This window comes from Meriones unguiculatus, chromosome X (genome assembly GCF_030254825.1).
Source record: "Meriones unguiculatus strain TT.TT164.6M chromosome X, Bangor_MerUng_6.1, whole genome shotgun sequence".
NCBI lineage: Eukaryota > Metazoa > Chordata > Mammalia > Rodentia > Muridae > Meriones > Meriones unguiculatus.
Genome location: NC_083369.1, coordinates 118,028,395 through 118,049,297, shown reverse-complemented (window position 1 = coordinate 118,049,297; position 20,903 = coordinate 118,028,395).

Genomic DNA, 20,903 nt, shown 5'->3' with positions numbered 1-20,903 from the left:
GTGTATGATGCCTCCAGTGTGTGTCTGCAATGCTGGTATTGTATTGTGATCATTTTTTTGCAAACTTTATTGTACTTCATGAATCTTTGAATTTGTTCAAATGCAATGGAAAATAATCCTTCAAAGAATCTCAAAAAAAAGAATATATGGAAATACATCATGTAAATAAACTGAAGGAGATAAACCACATGATCTTCTCCTTAGATTCCAAAAAAGCATTTGACAAAATCTAACACCCATTCAGGTTTAAGTCTTGGAGAGATCAGAGATACAAGTCACATATCCAAACATCATAAAAGCAATATCCAGCAAGCCTATAGCCAACATCAAACTCAACTGAGAGAAATTTAAAGCTATCCCAGTGATATCAGGAATAAGGCAAGGCTGCTCACTCTCTCCATTTCTCTTCCACATATTACTTGAAGTCATAGCTAGATCAATAAGAAAACTAAAAGAAATCAAGTGGATACAAATTGGAATGGAAGAGATCAAAATTCACTACCTGCATATGATATGATAGTATATATCAGGGACCCCAAAATGTCAACCAGAGAACTCTTTGAATTGATAACACCTTCAGCAATTTAGCCGGATACAAAATTAATTAAAAAAAAAAAACCAGAAGCCCTCCTGCATGATATTGGCATAGAAACAGAAGGGTGGATTGATTGAACGGAGTAGAGGACCCAGAAATAAACCCACGTACCTATGGATACATGATTTTTGACAAAGAAGTCAAAACCATTCAGTGGAAAAAAGGCAGCATCTTCAATAAATTTTGCTGTTCCAACTGGATGTCTACATGCAGAAAAATGAAAATAGATACATATTTATTAAACTGCACAAAACTAAAGTCCAAGTGGATCAAAGACCTCAACATAAAACCAGAAACACTAAATGGGTTTGAAGGATAAGTGGAAAAGATCCTAGATCTCATTGGCACAGGAGACTACTTCCTGAACAGAACACCATCAGCTCAGGCTCTAAGAGCAACAAACAATAAATTGAACCTCATGAAACTGAAAAGCTTCTGTAAAGCAAAAGACACTGTCCTCAGAAGAAATTGACAGCCTACAGACTGGGAAAGGATCTTCACCTATCCTATATCTGACTGAGGGCTGATATCCAGAATATATAAAGAACTAAAGAAGTTAAAACGCAATAAATCAAGTAATCCAATTAAAAAATGGGGTACAGAATTAATCAGAGAATTCTCTGTAGAGTAATACAGAATGGAGGAAAAACGCTAAAAGAAATGCTCAACATCCTTAGCCATCAGGGACATACAAATCAAAATGACCATAAGATTTCACCTTACACCCATCAGAATAGCCAAGATCAAAAACTCAAGTGACAACACAGGCTGGATAGGTCGTGGAGAAAGGGGAACCCTCCTCCATTGCTGCTGGGAGTGGATACTTGTACAACCACTTTAGAAATCAATCTGGAATTTTCTCAGACAATTAGGAATAGCACTTCCTCAAGATCCAGCTATACCATTCCTAGGCATACATCCAAAATATGCTCAAGTACACAAGGACATTTGGTCAATCATGTTCGTAGCAGCTTTATTCATAATAGGTAGAATCTGGAAACAACCCAGATGTCCCTCACCTGAGGAATGGATACAGAAATTCTGTTACATTTACACAATGGAATACTACTCAGCAATAAAAACGAGGAAATCATGAAATTTGCAGGCAAATGGTGGGATTTAGAAAAGATCACCCTGAGTGAGGTATCCTAGAAGCAGAAAAACACACATTATATACTCACTTATAAGTGGAAACTAGATCTATAGGATAGAATAAACATATAAAAACCTCTGCAATCTAAAGAAGAAGGAGGACCGATGGTAAGAAGATCAATCCTCTCTTAGAAAGACAAAGGGAAAGGATATTGGAAGTAGGGGAAAACAAGAAACAGGACAAGAGCCTACCACTGAGGGCCTCTGAAAGACTCTACCTAATAGTGTATCAAAGCAGATACTAAGACTCATAAACAAACTTTGGGCAGAGTGCAGGGAATCATGTGAAAGAAGAGGTAGTTAGTAAGACCTGGAGAGTACAGGAGCGCCACAAAGAGAGTTAACAGAACCAAAATATCTGGGTTCAGGGGTATTTTCTTAGACTGATCCTCCAACCAAGTACATTCATGGATATAACCTAGAATCCCTGCTCAGATGTAGCTCATAGCAGCTCAGTGTTCAAGTGGGTTCCCCAGTAATGGGAAGAAGGAATGTCTGTGAAATGAACTCAGAGGCTGGCTCTTTGACCACCCTCCTGAGGGGCAGGGAGCCTTGCCAGGCCACAGAGGAGGACACTGGATCCAGTCCTGATGAGGCCTGACAAGCTAGCGTCCATTAGAAGGAGAGGTGGATCTCCCCTATCGGTTTACTTGGAGAGGGGCATGGGTGGAGATGAGGGAAGGAGGGTGGGATTGGGAGGGAATGAGAGAGGGTGCTACAGCTGGGATGCAAACCAAATAAAATTTAATTATTAAAAAAATTAATAAAATAAAATAAGACCCAATATTATATGGCTAATATTCCCCTATGAGTGTGTATATACCATGCTGTCTTTCTTCATCTGGGTTATGATTTTTTTCCTAGTTCTAACCATTTGCCTGCAAATTTCAAAATTTCCTTGTTTTTAATAGCTGAGTAATATTCCCTTTTGTAAATGGATAAACATACTAAAATCTACAGTTCTAAAGAAACTTATCAATGAGGAGGATACTAACAAATATGCTTAATTCTCATTCAGAAGGGAAATCAGGACACCTAAAGTGGTAGAAGAGTGAGAACAGGACAGGCATCTATCAAAGATCTCCTCTGTTGTAGTAAATTTAAAAAGATAATTATTGGGCTATGTGTTATTCATTATTAGTCCTCAGATTATCATAGCAGTATTATTTAACCCACTATCACAAATAAAAAAAAAACAAACACCTGTTAGATTTTATAGTTGCCTCATATACCTTGGGCTAGCAGATACTGCAACATACACTGTCAGAATCCCTTGACCATCCATCTCTCAGCCACCATCCCATGCAATTTTCCTTATCTATCCTATTTTCCATCCATAATCTTATAAATTTTGCTTTTATTCTTCCTCAGGGTCCTTTCATGCCATTATTAGAGTCCTTCTCCAGGCTAACCCATCGTTAAGTCCTCCTTCCTTCTCTCTTCCTATCCATCTCCTTTGCTTGTTTCTCTGTCTTCTCAAAGCCCAGGAAACTTACCCACACCTATCCTATTCTGCCTTGCCCAGGTATAGGCCATTTAATTAGCCAATCAGGTAGGTTTACACAACACATATAGGTGTTCCTAGATCTTGAGGACAAGTAACATGCATCAGAACAACCTCTAATACTCCAATAGAAGACTCCACCCAGGAGAGGATTGAAGCAGATGCAGAGACTCACAGCCAAACTTTGGACAGAGCATAGGTAGTCTTATAGAAGAAGGGGGAAATAAAAGAACATGGAGGGGAAAAGAGCTCCAGGAGGAGACAATCAAAGCACTAAACTGGGTCCAGGCAAGACTATAGAAACGGATGCATCAACTAAAGACCATATATAGAAAGGACGTAGACCCTCTACTCAGAGGTAGCCGATAGACAGCTCAGTGGTTTCCCTAAAAAGGGGAATAGAGACAGTTTCCAAAATGAACTAGATTGCCTGCTCCTTGATTACTTCACACAGAGGAAAATGATCCAGCAGACCTGGTAGGACCAGATAGGCTTGGGTCAGACAGTAGGGTAAGAAGACTTCCCCTATCTTTGTACTAAGTAAGAGGGATAGGGGAGGAAAAGGGAGGGAATGTGGGACCAGGAGGAGATGAGGGAGGGGGCTATCACTAAGATACAAAGTGAACAAATTTTAAATAATAATAATAATAATGAAAAAATAAGACTCATCAAGCATTTCCTTACTTAAAATTTTTAGGTATTATACAAATAATGAGTTTTAGGTGCTGGTGTGATGCCACTGCTTTCAAGATTGAAGAGCAATGATTCCCAGGACCAAAGTAATAGGGGAGAACCTATTCCTGCAAATTGGACACTGACCTTCAAGCTCTCCTGTTGTGCCTGTCTTCACTTTATGCCACTCTAGAATAAATTAATCAAATATAATTAAAATTAATTAATGATATTTATTATGACATTCACACATGCACACATGTATGTATGCATGTTTCATTGTACCTTGATAATATTTACTCCACCATTATTCTTTCATCACACCCTCTGACCTCTCTCCCCTTTCTGTCTCATTATCTATCTATCTATCTATCTATCTGTCTGTCTGTCTGTCTGTCTGTCAACACTTGGTTTTGTGTACAGAGATATGCTGACAATGTTTGGTATTTTATTTTTCTTCTAACTGTAACTCTATTTTGTTCCTTTTGCTCAGCTCTCTTTAGAGTCTTCATATACATAGTTCCTTTCTAGACAGATAAATAAACAATCGATAGATAATAGATAGGTGTATATACCCATATGTGTGTGTGTGTGTGTGCATAGATAGGTAGATAGACAGATATCTACTTAGATATGCATCATTAGAGATAAAATGTGATTGTTTTCCCTCTGTTTCGCTCATTTTTTTATAATGATATCCAGCTTCATTCATGTTCCTGCAAATTATATAATTTCATCCTTTTATGTTTAAAATTTTAGGTTGCTATGCAAGAGAAGTGAAAGTGTATGTGTACATGAATTGAACATAAATCTTCACAGAAGCATTGTTTATTATAGCTGTAGGCTGGGAATACAAATATCCAAATATCCACAAAGAAATGGTGACAAAATAGAATACCATCTGGTGAAAAACAAGAACAACTCACCAATAATGCAATTACATGGTAAACTTCAAAAACATTAGGCTACAATTATAACATAGACACATAAAATTGTATCATCTTATTCCAGAAACTTTGTTTTTATCTTTATTTTTAATTTTCTTTATTCTTATTTTCTGTCAATGAGATTTTTTTTTTTATAACAGGTTTTAAAATTGTATTCAATTTGGGGATTTTTTTTTGGTTTTTGCTTTTTTTTCTTAAAAATTTTATTTTTCGTTTTAGTTATATTTTGTTAACTCTGTGTCCCAGCTGTATCCTGTTCCCTCATTCCCTCCCCAACCAAACACTCCCTCCCTGATCTCCTCCCTGCCCCTTTCCAAGTCCACTGATAGGGGAGGACCTCCTTCTCTTTCATTTGACCCTGTTTTATCAGGTATCTTCAGGGCTGGCTGCAAAGTCCTCCTCTGTGGCCTAACAGGACTGCTCCTCCCCTGGGTGGGGGGGTCAAAGAGCCTACCCTAATGAAGCTTGGATAATCAACTGTCTATGGGTACATTTGCTCATAAGTTTAGGGGTGAATTAGTTAGCTGCAACACAGCTCAGTTTAGCTCCAAGTCTGTCTTCCACCTGCAGGCTTCTTTATTGTTGTTATCATTGTCATTGTTTGTTTGTTTGCTATTTAATCTGAGATAGGGTCTCACTATGTCACTATACCTGGACTGAAACTTTCTGTGTAAAGCAGGCTGGCCTTTAACTCATAGAGAAACTCATGGCTCAATCTACCAAGTGCTAAAATTAAAAGTGTGCACAATAATGTTAGGCCAAACACTTTAAGAGTGAATATTTCTCTAGTTATTTTTTTACATGTAGCTTTCCAATTTTACTATAAAGACAGCAATTAAAACCTAGAAAATGAGATGAATCAGGTAATGTAATTCAGTACAGTAAACACATTATTTAGCATATGAATCAATGTACATTACTTACTTAAGTAATCAAGTTATAATGAAAACATTCCTTCTGTTTTCCCATTTTTTCTAGATTATAGTCATGAACTGAGAATTGTTTAAGTTTTAAATTTAAAATATTTATTTAGTTTTAAATTCAATAAGCACTAGAATTTAAAGTTCATTTTAAGCCTGCAATTTTATTTTGACCATGGAAAAATAATCTGGGAATACATTTGCTCCAAGGTCAGTACCATTTTATTTTCTCTCCTTAACTAAACTACATAAGAAGTAAAAGAAGAAGGATTTATTGTCAAAGACAGAACGACATGGCATATTTCAGCAGATGAGATGATGCTTAACACAAAAGACTCAGTTCTGCCACCCTGTATTTGGGAGACCAAGGCTTCTCTGGTATTGGGTATCCGAAAGAGATAGTGATTTCTGCAGTATCTAGGAGAAGCTAAAAAACGATGTGAGTACAAACCCATTTGAAAAATGTTAGCAGATCTGTTCCTCTTAAACTAAGAAAAGAATGTTGTCAAAAGGATGAAGTGTCTTTTTTCATTTATTGTACATTTAAATGCCCTGTTTTTTTTCTCATTAGTTACATTTTGTTAATTCTGTATCCCAGCTGTATCTCTCATTCCCTCCCCAATCCCACCCTCCCTCCCTCATCTCCTGGCTGCCCCTTTCCAAGTCCACTGATAGGGGAAGACCTCTCCCCTTTCATATGACTCCATTTTGTCAGGTATTTTCAGGACTGGCTGCAAAGTCCTCCTCTGTGGCCTAACAGTACTGCTCCTCCCTTGGGAGGTGGGGAGGTCAAAGAGCCAGTCATTGAGTTCCTATTAGAAATAGTCCTTGTTCCCCTTACTATGGGCAACCAATTGATTACTGAGCTATAACGAGTCACATCCAAGCAGAGGTTCTAGGTTTTATCCTCTCATGGACTTTGACTGAGTGTCCATCTCAGAAAAGACCCTGTGCCCAGATATGTTTGGTCCTTGTGGAGCTTCTATCCTGTCCACATCAAACTCCCCTTCTTTTATATGATTTCCTGCACTCTGCCGAGGGTTTGGTTATGAGTCTTACTATCTACTTTGGAACACTGCTAGGTAGAGTCTTTCAGATGATTTCTGCGGTAGACTCCTGTCATACGTTCAATGCATATCCCATTTGTATTTCTAAATGAGGATTGATCACCATACCCCCTGTCAGCTTTCTTGATTATCTTCTTTAGGTGTATAGATTTCATTATGTTTATCATATCTTCTATATAAGCGAGTATGTTCTATGTTTGCCTTTCTTCTTCTGGGATACTTCACTCAGAATGATCTTTTCTAGATCCCACCATTTGCCTGCAAATTTCATGATTTCCTCATTTTTGATTGCTGAGTAGTATTCCATTGTGTAAAAATACCACAATTTCTGTACCCATTCCTCCATTGATGGACATCGGGGTTGTTTCCAGGTTCTGGCTATTATAAATAAAGCTGCTACAAACATGGTTGAGCAAATGTCCTTATTGTGTACTTGAGCAAATTTTGCGTATATGCCTAGCAGAGGTATAGCTGGGTCTTGAGGAACCACTGTTCCTAATTGTCTGAGAAAGCACCAGATTGACTTCAAAAGTGGTTGTACAAGTTTACATTCCCACCAGCAGTGGAGGAGGGTTTCCCTTTCTCCACAACCTCTACAATATTTTTCATCTTGGCCATTCTGATGGGTGTAAGGTGAAATCTCAAGGTCGTTTTCATTTGCATTTCCCTAAAGGCTAATGACGTTGAGCATTTCTTTAAGTGTTTCTCTGCCATTCTATATTCCTCTACAGAGAATTCTCTATTTAGCTCTGTTCCTCATTTTTTAATTGGATTACTTGGTTTGTTGCTTTTCAGCTTCTTTAGTTCTTTATATATACTGGATATTAGCCCTCTGTCAGATAAAGTTTGGTGAAGATTCTTTCCTAATTAGTAGGCAGTCCTTTTGTTTTGATGACGGTGTCCTTTGCTTTACAGAAGCTTTTCAGTTTCATGAGGTCCCATTTATTGATTGTTGCTCTTAAAACCTGTGCTGTTGGAGTTCTGTTCAGGAAGTTGTCTCCTGTGCCAATGAGTTCTAGGCTGTTACCCACTTTTTCTTCTAACAGATTTAGCATATCTGGTTTTATGTTGAGGTCTTTGATCCACTTAGACTTTAGTTTTGTGCAGGGTGATAAATACGGATATATTTTCATTTTTCTGCATGTAGACATCCAATTACACCAGCACCATCTGTTTATTTCTGGGTCTTCTTTTTGGTTCCATTGCTCCTCCTTTCTATTTCTATGCCATTTCCATGCAGTTTTTATTACTATTGCTCTGTACTACAGCTTGAGATCAGGGATGGAGATACCTCCGGATTATCTGTTGTTGTACAGGGTTGTTTTGGAGATTCTGGGTTTTTGTTTCTCCATATGAAGCTGAGAATCTTTTTTTCAAGGTCTGAAAATAATTGAGTTGTTATTTTGATGGGAATTGCTATCAATCTGTAGATTGCTTTTGGCAGGATGGCCATTTTCACAATGTTATTCCTACCAATCTATGAGCCCGGGAGATGTTTCCATCTTCTGAGATCTTCTTCAATTTCTTTCTTCAGAGACTTGAAGTTTTCTCAAACAGGTCTTTCACTTGTTTGGTTAATGTCACCCCGAGGTACTTTATGTTATTAGTGGCTATTGTGAAGGGTGTTGTTTCCCTAATTTCTTTCTCATCCCTTTTGTCTTTTGTGTACAGGAGGGCTTCTGATTTTTTGAGTTGATTTTGTATCCTGCCACTTTGCTTAAGGTGTTTATTAGCTGAAGGAGTTCTCTGGTTGAATTTTTGGGGTCACCCATGTATACTATCTTATCATCTGCGAATAGTGACACTTTTACCTCTTCCTTTCCAATTTGTATCCCCTTGACCTCCTTTAGTTGTCTTATTGCTCTGGCTAGGACTTCAAGTACTGTGTTGAAGAGATATGGAGAAAGTGGGCAGCCTTGTCTTGTCCCTGATTTCAGTGGGATTGATTTAAGTTACTCTCCATTGAGTTTATGTTGGCTGTAGGCTTGCTGTATATTGCCTTTACTATGTATATGCCTTGTATCTGTGATATCTCCACGACTTTAAACATGAATGGTGTTGGCCTTTGTCAAATGCTTTTTCAGAGTCCAAGGAGATGATCATGTGGTTTTTCTACTTCAGTTTCTTTATGTCGTGGATTACATTGATTGATTTCCTTATGTTGAACCCTCTTTGCATGCCTGTGATGAAGCCTACTTGGTCATGGTGGATGATATCTTTGCTGTGTTCTTCGATTCGGTTTGCAAGTATTTTATTGAGTATTTTTGCATCAATATTCATAAGAGAGATGGGTCTGAAGTTCTTTTTTTTTTGTTGGGTCTTTGTGTGGTTTGGGTATCAGGGTGACTGTCACTTTATAGAATGAGTTTGGTAGTGTCCCTTCTGTTTCTATTTTGTGGAATAGTTTGAGGAGAATTGGTATTAGCACTTCTTTGAAGGTCTGATAGAATTCTGCGCTGAAACCATAGGGCTCAGGGCTTTTTTTCGAGGGGAGACTGTTAATGACTGCTTCAATTTCCTTGGGGGCGATGGGGTTATTCAGTCTTTCTACCTGATCTTCACTTAATGTTGGTAGATGGAATCTATCAAGAAAATTGTCCATTTCGTTTAGATTTTCAAATTTTGTGGTGTATAGGCTTTTGTAGTATGACCTAATGATTGTTTGGATTTCTTCAGTGCCTTTAGTTAGGTCCCCCTTTTCATTTTTTATTTTTCTGATTTGGATAGATTCTCTCTGCTTTTTAGTTAGCTTGCCTAAGGGTTTGTCTATCTTGTTGATTTTCTCAAAGAACCAGCTTTTTGTTTCATTGATTCTTTGAATAGATTTATTTGTTTCTAATTGATTGATTTCAGCCCGAGTTTGATTATTTCCAGCCTTCTGCTCCTCTTGGATGTATCTGCTTCTTTTTTTTCTAGGATTTTCAGTTGGACCATAAAGTTGCTTGTATGTGATGTTACAAATTTCTTCTTGAGGGCACTTAGTGGTATAAAATTTCCTCTGAGCACTGCTTTCAATGTGTCCCATAAATTTGGGTATGTTGTGCCTTCATTTTCATTGAATTCTAGGTAGTCTTTAATTTCTTTTTCTTTATTTCTTCCTTAACCCAGCTGTCATTGAGTAACAAGTTGTTCAGTTTCCATGTGCCTGTAGGTTTTTGGTTATTTCCGTTGCTGTTGATGTCCAGCTTTATTTCATGGTGGTCCGATAGAATACAAGGTATTATCTCAATCTTTTTTATATCTGTTGTGGCTTGCTTTGTGACCAACTATATGGTCTATTTTGGAGAAGGTTCCATGAGGTGCTGAAAAGAATGTATACTCTTTTGAGTTTGGGTGGAAAGGTCTGTAGACATCTATTAGGTCCATTTGATTTAGGGACTCTGTAAGTGCTTTTATTTCCCTATTTGGTTTCTGTCTAGTTGATCTGTCCCTTGGTGAGAGTGGGGTGTTGAAGTCACCCACTATTAGGGTATTGCAATCAATGTGTGGTTTAAGTTTAATAATGTTTCATTTAAGAATGTAGGTGATCTTTTATTTGGGGAATAGATGTTTAGAATTGTGATGTCTTCGTGGTGAATTTTTCCTTTGATGAGAATGTAGTGCCCATCTTTGTCTTCTTTGATTAGTTTTGGTTGAAAATCTATGTTATTAGATATTAGGATAGCCACTCCTGCTTGTTTTTTGGGTCCATTTGCTTGAAAAACTCTTTTCCAGCCTTTTACTCTGAGGTAATGTTTATCTTTGTTGCGTAGGTGTGTTTCTTGGATGCAGCAGAATGTTGGTTCCTGTTTCTGCACCCATTCTGTTAGTCTGTGTCTTTTCATTGGAGAGTTGAGTCCATTGAAGTTGATAGATAATAATGACCATTGAATGTTATTTCCTATTACTGTGGAGTTGGCGATGTTACTGTGAATTGTTGCTTGTTTGCTTGTGATTTTTGTTGGAAATTATCTTTAACCTATGTTTGCTTGGGTGTATTTGTTTTCATTGGATTGGAATTTTCCTTCTAGTATATTCTGTAGGGCTGGGTTGCTGTTCAAATACTGCTTAAATTTAGTTTTGTGATGGAATATTTTATTTTCTCCATCTATGTTGATTGAAAGCTTTGCTGAGTAAAGTAGTCTAGGTTGGCATCTGAGGTCCCTTAGGGCTTGCAGGATATCTCCCCAGGCCCTTCTGGCTTTCATAGTTTCTGATAAGAAGTCCAGGGTGATTCTGAAAGGTTTGCCTTTATATGTTACTTGGCCTTTTTCCCTTGCTGCTTTTAGTATCTTTTCTTTGTTCTGTAGACTAAGTGTTTTGACTATGATGTGGCGTGAGGAGTTGCTTCTCTGGTCTAGTCTATTTGGTGTTCTGTAGGCCTCTTGTATGTTTGTGGACATCTCTTTCTTTAGGTTGGGAACATTTTCTTCTATGATTTTCTTGAAAATATTTTCTGGACCTCGTAGCCTGGACTCCTCTTCTTCTTCAATTCCTATTATTCTTATATTTTGCCTTTTCATGGCGTCTTTGATTTCTTGGATGGTTTGTGTTTGGGATTTTTCTGATTTTATTTTTGCTTTGAGAGAAGTACCAATTTCTGTGAGTGTATCTTCAGCACCTGAGATCCTCTCTTCCATCTCTTGTATCCTATTAGTGATGCTTACCTTTGTGATTCCTTCTCTTTTCTCTAAGTTCTTCAGTTCCAGGGTTTTCTTGGTTTGTGTTTTCTTTATTGATTCTAATTCTGTTTTCATGTCTTGCAACATTTCCTTCATCTGTTTTAGTGTGGATTCCTGTGTCTCCAAGATGGTCTCTATTTTTTTGTTTGTTTCCTCTCTTAGTGCCTCTGCTTCTGCCTCCAATTGTTTGGCTATATTTGCATGGGTTTCTTTAAGAGCTTCTTCGTTCACTTCGTTTTTCTTTGTTTCTATTTGGGAGGCCAAATCTTTAAGTGATTTTTTGTATGCTCTTTAACTGTTTGAATCTCTATGACTATTTCTCTGAGAGATTTCTTGGTTTCCTCTTTATGTGCCTCAAATAACTGGATAATCATAGCTTTAAAATCATTTTCTTGTGTTTCTGCTGAGTTGGAGTGTCCAATAATTTTGGAGGTTGCCGGGGAAGCCATGATATCTTGATTTGCGTTGGTTGTGTTCTTTCGCTGACCTCTGGCTATTTGGTTGTCCATAGTGTTCACTGTCTGTTCCTGGATTCTGCAGATCAGACTGGTTTTTCTCTGGTATCTGGAGAATTCCTCAGGAAAATGGGTGAGGTCTAGTGGTTTCAGTGTGTGCGTTGGTTTTTCAGCTATACCTGTAGAAGGAAAGTTCGCAGGCACAGAATGACAAATGCAGGGTAGAGTGTGTTTGAGCATATGCTTGTGGGTGTGTCCTAAGGGACATTGTGTTGGTGAATGAAGAGGCCTTCAGTGTGTGAGAAGTGTGCCCTGCAGGCACTGAAGTTGTTGCAGGCGCTAAGGGATAGCAAGAGCTTTTGAAGAATGCGTGCGCATATTGATTTTACAAGTCTGCTGGTCTTTTGTGTCTATTCAGCTGGTTTTCTGCCACTGAGGGGTTGGATGGCCTGTACAATCAGTGGCTGGACAGCCCTGTGTAGTCCGTGCTGCCACTTGCAGACTTGGGGCCTGGGAAGGGTTGTACTGTGGATCTGAGTCTCTGTGGCTATCACTGTATTGGGCGTAAGCTCTAGCAGGGTGCAGTTTCGGCGGTGTGTACACTCCTGCAGAGCCTGGTGGTGTTGGTAGTGTAGAGTGTGTTCCGTGGGTCAAGAGTTCGGTGAGAGGGCCCTAGGTTGGGTGTGTTCTCCTCTGAGTGGTGGCATTCAGCAGGTCATTACTACTCTCTGCTGCAGCATTGGGGTCTGGAGCCCTGCCTCCCTGCCTCCACCTGTCTTGGGTCCCAGACACTGATATTTGCTGCTTTGGTATCCAGGAAGAATTGTATTGTGGATCTGAGTCTTTGTGGTTCAACTCAGTGGTTGAAGCTCTGTTATTGGCCCTGTGCTCCTCCTGTGAGGAGGTTTCTGGGGGTCATTGCGCTCTTGTCGCTTGGGACGTGTGCTCAGCTGTACTTCCTGCTGTGGTCTATATTGGGATCTCGTCAGAGGGATGGGGGAGGGGACGCTCCTTGGTTCTGGAGGGCCCTGAGTGGGACATGTGTGCAAGGAGGGGACAGGTGTTCAAAGGGTGGTTACAACAAACCGCTGCTGTAAGGGGCCCAGAGCACTGTCTCTGCTGCCTTGATCTTCTGGATGTGAGCTTTGCACTCTGCTGCCTGGTGCTGTGTGCTGGTTTCCCCACAGGAGGCTCGGAAAAGGGAAGCACCCTATTTCCTACATTGAGAAGTCCGTGCCTGATCTAAATCTACAAGCACTCCATGCTTCTGTGGTGGCCCCTCTCCTTTAGAAGCCCAAACTTCCAAATTTTAGCTTTGATTGACACTCCACTCACCAATTCTGGAGATTCATGTCTTCTGCCTCTCCAAAATGGTGCGCTCTGCTCGCCGCCATCTTGGAGTCTCCTCCTGGGTAGACTCTTTCAGAAACTTTCTGTAGTAGGATCCTGTCCTGTTTCCTGTTTTCCCCCTCTTCAGATATCTGCTACAAACATGATTGAGCAAATCTCTATGTGGATTACTTGAGCATATTTTGTATATATGCTCAGGAGTGTTGTAGCTGAATCTTGAGGTAACTGTTCCTAACTGTCAGACAAAGCACCAGATTGATTTCAAAAGTGGTTGTACAAGGTTACATTCCCACCAGCAATGGAGGAGTTTTCCAATTTCTCCACAGCCTCTCGAGCATATGTTGCCATTGGAGTTTTTAAGTCTAGTCATTTTGATGGGTTTAAAATGGAATCTCATGGTTGATTTGACTTGCATTTCCTTGATGATTTAGGATGTTGAGCATTTGTTTAAGTGTTTCCCTACCTTCAATATTCCTCTATTGAGACTTCTCTGTTTAGCTCTGTACCCCATTTTATAATTGGAATACTTGACTTCTTGCTTTTTAACTTCTTGTGTTCTTTATATATTCTGGTTATTAGCATTCTGTTGCCAGTAGCCAAAGCTATCTACTGAAGCAAAAGTCAATTAGTGAGCCAAAGCTATCTAGTGGATACAAAGGTATCAACTGAAACCAAAGTCAATTAGTGAGCAAAAGCTATCTAGTGGAGACAGAGGTATTTACTGAGGCCAAAGCCAAGTAGTGAACAAAGGTCATTTAGTGGAGACCTAAAGCTATATAGTGAGAGAGTTATCTAAGACCCTAAATCATGGGTGATAGATTGTTAGAGCATCTGTAAGATATCTTAAGGAAACATCATTATGGTATCTTGCAGGTACAATATTTAACCCATGAAAGCCCTCTTCCTATCTCCTGCAACAGTAAATTAACCTTCCCTCTTTTCCTGCCTTCCCCCTATATAAGTTGGGTAAAATCTCTAAGAAACAAGGCTTTGATCAGACAAACAGACTTAGCCTTCATTCCTGCGTCTCTCGTCCCTTCCCCCCCATTCCTTCCATTCTCCTACTTTAGGAACCCCGTTAAAGTCCCATGGGTCAGGACATTCTGTCAGATATAGGATTGGTGAAGCTCCTTTCCTAGGCTGTAGGCTGTCATTTTGTTCTGATGACAGTATCCTTTGCATTATAGAAGGTTTTCAGATTCCTGAGGTCCCATTTATTGATTCTTGGTCTTAGAGCCTGTGCTGTTTAAATTCTGTAAAGGAGGTTGGCTCTTGTACCAATGAGTTCAAGGCTCCTCCCATCTTTTTCTTCTAACAGGTTTAGTTCGTCTAGTTTTATATTAAGGTCTTTGATCCACTTGTACTTTAGTTTTTTGCAAGGTGATAAATATGGATCTATTTGCATTTTTCTATATGTAGATATCCAGTTTGACTAACATGATTTGTTGAAGATGATATCATTTTTTCATTGTACGATTTTAACATCTTTAACAAAAATCAGGTATCCATAAGTGTGTGGGTTTCTTTCTGGGGCTTTTATTTGATTCCATTGATCCAGCAGCCTGTTTCTATGCCAGTAGCATGCAGATTTTATTACTGTTGCTCTGTAGTGCAACTTGAGATCAGGTATGGATATACCTCCACAAGATTTTTTTTTTATTGTAAAAGATTGTTTTAGCCATTCTGGGTTTCTTTTTATTCCTTATGAAGTACAGAATTTCTCTTTCATGGTCTGTAAAGAACTGTGTTAATAATTTGATAGGAATTTCATAGAATCTATAGATTGATTTTGGTAAGATGGTCACTTTCACTTCGTTTACACTGCCAAGCCATGAGCATGGAGATATTTCCATCTTCTGATATTTTATTCCTCTCTTCAGAGACTAGAAGGTTTTTTTTTTCTTTTTTTATACAAGTCTTTGACTTGCTTTGTTAGAGTTACACCAAGGTTTCTTATCTTCTTTGTCCCTATTGTGAAGAGTGTTGTTCCCTAACTTCTTTCTCAGACCATTTGTCTTTTATATGCAATAGGGCTACTGAATTCTTTGAGTTAATTTAGTATCCAGCCACTTTGCTAAAGGTCTTTATCAGCTGTAGCATTTCCCTGATAGAATGTTTATGGTCACTATGTATACTATCATACCATCTGCAAATAGTGATACTTTGATTTCTTCCCTTCCAAATGGAATCTCCTTGATCTTCTTAACTTTCCTTATTGATCCAGCAAGGACTTCAAAACTACTTTGAAGAGATATATAGAGAGAAGGTAGCCTTACCTTTTTCCTGATTTCCATGGGATTGATTTGAATTTCCCTCTGTTTAGTTTAGTGTTGGCTATAGGCTTGCTGTATGTTGACTTCTATGATCTCTCCAGGACTTTAAACATGAATAGGTGCTGGATTTTATCATATGTTTTTTAGCATCTAAGGAGATTATCATGTGTTCTTTTATTCCTTTCAGTTTGTCTATATGGTGGATTACATTGGTGGATTTCCATATATTTCACAATCCCTGGGATGAAGTTTACTTGTTCCTAGTGGATGATATCTTTGATGTCTTCTTGGATTTGGTTTGCAAAGATTTTGTTGAGTATTTTTTCATCAATGTTCATAAGGGAGATTGGCCTGAAATTTTCGTTTTTTGTTGGGTCTTTGTGAGGTTTAGGTATCAAGGTGACTATGTCTTCATTGAATGCATTTGGTAATGTTCCTTTTGTTTATATTTTGTGAAATAGTTTGAAGAGTATTGGTGTTAGCTCTTCTTTGAAGTTTTGGTAGAATTCTGCACTGAAACCATCTGGTCCTGGGCTTTTTTTTGCTGGGAGATTTTGATGACCATTTCTATTTCCTTAGGGTATATAGGATTATTTAATTTATTTACCTGGTCTTGATTCAGCTTTGGTAAATCGAATCAATCAAGAAAAATTTTCAATTTCATTTAGATTACAAATTTTGTGGTGTATAGGTTTTGAATTAAGACCTAATGATTGTTTGGATTTCCTCAGTGTCTGCTGTAATTTCCCCTTTTCATTTCTGATTTGGATAGTGTCTCTTTACCTTTTTTTATTAGCTTGGCTAAGAGTTTGTCTATCTTGTTGATTTTCTCAAAAACCTAGCTCTTGGTTTCATTGAGTCTTTGGATTGTTTTATCTGTTTCTAATTTATTGATTTCAGCCCCACATTTGATAATTTCCAGCCATCTACTACCCTTGGTGTGTCTGCTTCTATTTTTGTTCCCTAGGGCTTTCAGGTGAACTGTTAAGTTGCTTGTATGAGATGTCTCCAATTTCTTTCACGAGGCACTTAGTGATATTCACTTACCTCTTATCACTGATGTCATTGTGTTCCATAAGTTTGGTAATGTGCCTTCATTTTCACTGGATTCTAGGAAGTCTTTAAATTCTGTATTTCTTCCCTGATGCAGCTGTCATTGAGTAGAGAGTTGTTCAATTTCCATATGTGTGCAAGCTTTTGCTATTTCTGTTGCTGTTAAGGTTAAGCTTTAGTCCATGGTGAACAAATAGGATACAAGGCATTATTTCAATCTTCTTGTATCTGTTCAGGCATGCTTTGTGACCAACTATATGGTCTATTTTGGAGAAGGTTCCATGAGGTGCTGAGAAGAAAGTAAATTATTTTCTTTGGGTGAAAGGTTCTGTAGATGTCTGCTGGTCCATTTGATTCATGACCTCTGTTAGAGTCATTTTTTCTTCATTTAATTTGTTTTTTTGACCTTGCCTAATATAGTCCAATTCACTTTGGAGACAATAATTATCCTGATATAAAAAATGTGTATCCTGTTTGCCTTTGAATGAGGATTTAGCATATTTCCTAAGGTCCTCCTTGCTGTTTAGTTTCTTAAGATATATAGATTTTAGAATTTTTATCCTATGTTATATGCCTAATATACACTTATAACTGACAATATATCATATTTGTCTTTCTGCTTCTAGGATACCTCACTCAGGATGATCTTTTCTATTTCCAACCATTTGCCTGCAACTTTCATGATTTCTTTGTTTTTAATTTCTGAGTAATATTTCATTGTTTAAGTATACCACACTTTCTGTATCCATTCTTCCATTGAGGGGCATCTGGGTTGTTTTCAGATTCTGGCTATTATGAAGAAAGCTGCTATGAACATAGTTGAGCAAATATCTTTATTAAATGTTGGGGCATATTTTGGGTATATGCCTAGCAGTGTAATAGCTGGATCTTGGGGTAGGATTATTCCCAATTTTCTGAGAAAGTGGAAGATTGATTTCCTGTGGAGGGCCATGATTCTTTCAGCCTTTTGTGTTGCATTTTATTACTCTGGATGAGCTTGCCCTGCTAGAAAATTTTTTTTGAAGAAAGTAAAGTTATCCTCTTATGCTCAGCAGAACAGTGCATAGAGACCTGACCTTACTCCTGTTTCCATTGCATCAGTATCTATTCTTACAGACAGCCTGTCTCCTGTCTAGACGTAGTGATTAATTATTATCAACCGAAGGTTGCCAAGTAAGAGATTTTGTGGTGTATGAATAAGGAAGAGGAAAAACTAACTTGCCTCAGTTCTTTTGTTAGGCCCAGCAAGAGCCTAATTTCTGGGGAGACAGTTGAGGGGATCTGAGAAGACTCAACTGATGCAAATGCAAGAGGTTTATTCAAGCCATTGCATGATGGGGCTAGCTCTACAATCAGGCTAGAGTCAGCACCAAGTCAGGGGGCTAGCTCTGCAATCAGGCTAGTGTCAGCACCAAGTTAGGAAACCTCAGGTTTTTAAAGGAAACACTGTAGGGATAGAGGGGGTTACAGGTGTCACAGCATGGTAGTATATATAAGGTCTATTTGGGGAACCAGGTCAGGTCTGTCCCAGACATCTGGGAAATATCAGATCTTTCCTGATACGTGCAGATTCAGCTACTGTTAAATGTGGGAAAAGGATTATTACATCCTGTGGTCAGACTAGGCCATTGTTAAACGTGAGAAAAGTAATTTGCTCATCCTGTGGTCTCTCCGAAAAGCAGGGGTACATGCCTTTGGTCAAAAAATCAGGGATTATTTGGGAGGGGAGTTAGGACCATCTGGATCGGCTGCTAGATGACGTTATCTTCTTTTGCAACCGGGTGGAGGTCTTTCTTTGTTCATTTCCTTATCTCCATCAGTGCAAATGGCTAGGATCAGGAGGGCTGTTACATTCTCCTGTTCTCTGGAAAAGTACTGATAGACTTTAGTTTGACATGGGCCTACAATTTAAAATTATAAGTTTCATGACAATTAAAAGAAATATAAGTTATAGGGTTAGTCTGATTCTTTCACTTTCTGAAGTCCTGAGATTCACTGGTCTAACTTTTCTCTTTTACTCCCCACACCTCCTATTGTATTCCCTGTTGCATGACCAAGAGGGCTTGGTCATAGTTGGCACCCTATATAGGAGCCTGAGAATGGAGAGTACTGTAAGCGACACCACTGGATACTAAAAGAGAGTTTGAAATAGAGAAGAGAAGCAGTGAGGTTTTTTTGTTTTTGTTTTTGTTTTAACGTGGAACAGGGGAATAGTATAAAAATATTTGTGCAAATGTTGATAAATATGTTAAAATCCTGAGAAGCAAGTGTTAGTCAGCAACAGTTGTTGAAATTTTTGCAATTTATTGAAGAAGTGTGTCCATGGTTTCCCAAAGAGGGGAGAGTGAATTTACCCAACTGGGGAAAAGATGGGGGCTAAGTTGCAAGATCATTTTGATGGTTTGGTACATGAAAAGGTTCCTGTAAACACATTTACTTCTTGGGCCTTAGTTAGAAGACCCTCCACATGAAAGAGAGAAGGTTCCAAATGTAGAAAAAGTTGCAGCAACTTTCACAAATGATGGAGAAGAAAATGAAACTTTCTGAGCTGGCAGAACATCTTTATAAAACAAAACTAACAGATAAATTACTATTGATATAAATGGATGATCCTCTTGACCCAGAGGATTCAGAGGAGTTGGAAGAAGAGGCATCTGAATATCATAGTAAGGAAACCCCCCACCCACCCACACACTTTTAACTATGAATGTGGCCGAGTGTGTTGAAAAAGATAAATACAAAAAGGAGATATGAAAGTTGACTGGTGAGGCCAAGATGACTGTAAAAAGCACTCTCCATGTCTGAGGGGCACAGGAACCAAAATGCTGAAATTGGTGAGTGGAGAGGCAGCTGAAACAAGAACATCAACATTGAGGCTTCGTGGGAAAGAGGAGAAAACCCATAAGCTGGGAAATTTTGGATCTATATCACCCATGGATGTCTCCCGAGAAGGAGAGTAGCCATCATTTAACCCCCCTGCACTTCCCCTTACCCCAAGAATGGGCATCCCTGCTCATCTGGATCCAGGCAGGATGCAGTGGCAGCTGCCTCAAACACAGGCGGGGGTGGCAGTGGTTGCCCCTAGGATGAACCTCTGTGCTCAGTGAATGAAACAGTAATACAAGCCTCTCTGTTCTGCAGCTGTGAGGAGTTGGAGGAGACAGCTAGGCCAAGCAGAAGCCTCCATGTTAAGTGACTAAGAAAGCAGAGGCTGCTTCCCCAAACAGGATTCTCTCTGCTCAGTGACTGAGACAATAGAGGCAACTACCCCAAGATCTGGTATCCCCACCCACCGACCAAACAGTGGACACCACTGAGCTAACAGATTTCCTACACTCTCATTTTCTCCTGAGGGATGATATCTGAGAAAAGAGAACAGGAGGAACCCATGTCCTTCCTGATTAGACCTATAAGATAGTGAGTGCACCTCCAAGAGAGTACATGCAGAGCCCTAGATCCAAGATCCCTCTACAGTAGCAGCCAGACATCACTTCCCTTTCATCCACACCCTCACGGTGGGCAACATAGGGATTCTTAGGAGAGCATTCTCAAAATTGAAGCACCTGTTCTGTTGGTCTACCAGTGGAGTCCAGGAAAACAATTCCTGGAGCACAGAAATATCTGAACACCAGGAGTATAGTATAACAGGCCTGTAGAACACTGAGGTATTCAAGACTGCTGTGAATGTACATTGCACATGAATAATGCCAGCACACACTCGTACAGTAAAGCTCTACATTATGAGGCATCTACATGCTCTAACACCCTGTCCTTCCAGTACACTTCCACACATACCCCCTTACTTACACGTATGTGCCTGAAAACTTCCTTCCTTGGCTACAGCTGAAACACCAGCTCACACCATCAAAACAGTGGATCTCTGTGATCCTCCTGAAGAATAGCCCAGACACCAGAGACAGTTGGACCCTGTTTGAAGTGTAGCCTCAAGAAATAAACATCAAAATTAAGATAAGCAGATGGCTAAAGGTCCATATAAAAACACATCCAATAAAAATCAAGACACCATGGCTCCACCAACAACCCCAAATATCAAGATATATACTAATTCATTGGAATCACAGGAAAATTATCTCAAATTTATTCTTACTCATTTATTAGAGGCACATAAAGAGGAAATGAATAAAGGTCTCAAAGAAATACAAGCAAATACAGCCATACAAATAGAGATACATGTAAAGGCACAAGGGGTGGCATATTGAGAGGAAATGAACAACGACAACACCAAAATAGAGG